Here is a 933-nt window from a genome sequence, read left to right as displayed (position 1 = left end):
TCCTGTCCAAATCCTGGGATTTAATAATAATGTCTTCTTTGGTGAATTCTTCTAGGGTTTTCCACCGGGTGAATTGCTAGCTGGCCGAAGTTTCGATAGCTAATGCTGTAATCGTCCTGAGGGCATGATAATCACCGGATCGGCACCATTTTCGGATTGTTATGCCCTGAGGATGATATCAGAGGTAGCTGTCGAAACGCCGGCCAACAAGAAACTCACCCGAGAAGAATTCACCGGTATCATACGCCGGCGAAAAACAAAATCATAATATCTTCTTCATCTCAAGCGAATTTTGTCCTTTCTCACAATGTACTTGTGTTACAATCCCATTCGTGATGGTGATAAATCCACACATTGGGATTTGAACCCGCGACGCTAGTTCGGCAGTCGGGGACGTTACTCCGGCGACACGGGGGTCGGAAAAAAAATATGGCAGCGGTGGGATTCGAACCCACGCCTCCGAAGAGACTGGTGCCTTAAACCAGCGCCTTAGACCGCTCGGCCACGCTACCGCTGTACTAATTACTAATACCATAGAAGTTACTCTATACTTGTGACTAACTAGTCGATTCGGACACAGCTTATACCACCACCATTTCGACTTTTTGGCCCTGCTCAAATGGAATGAAAACGTAACCAGTGGGGAGACGAGCCAAACTTGGATGGTACTGCGTAAAGTTTTCGATTTTAATTATGACGTTCCCACGGGTGAAGCTTTATCACGGGTGGCATCTATGTTTGGTGACGCCTACGGCGAGCAGTAGCTAGCCGCCACTTCAAAGCCATTGATAGCATCTCGTTTTGACGAATTATCTTGCAAACTGGACCATCAGATTCTATTGCTTCGGGCACTATAATAAAAACCTCTCCTCATTTGGACAGTAGGGGCGACCTGCGTTCTCAGAATGAATACTCATTTCGAGCTGGTGCTGT

At 46.8% G+C, this 933-nt stretch overlaps 1 non-coding gene across 1 annotated transcript; it reads right to left on the bottom strand.

The window, feature by feature from the left end:
• Positions 1-430: 430 nt before the first annotated feature.
• On the bottom strand, positions 431-512 carry Trnal-aag. Its single transcript has one exon. It is a non-coding gene; the product is annotated as a tRNA-Leu (tRNA).
• Positions 513-933: the final 421 nt, after the last annotated feature.

This window comes from Ischnura elegans, chromosome 9, assembly GCF_921293095.1.
Source record: "Ischnura elegans chromosome 9, ioIscEleg1.1, whole genome shotgun sequence".
Classification (NCBI taxonomy): Eukaryota; Metazoa; Arthropoda; class Insecta; order Odonata; family Coenagrionidae; genus Ischnura; species Ischnura elegans.
This window is presented reverse-complemented; position numbering and strand designations above follow the sequence as displayed.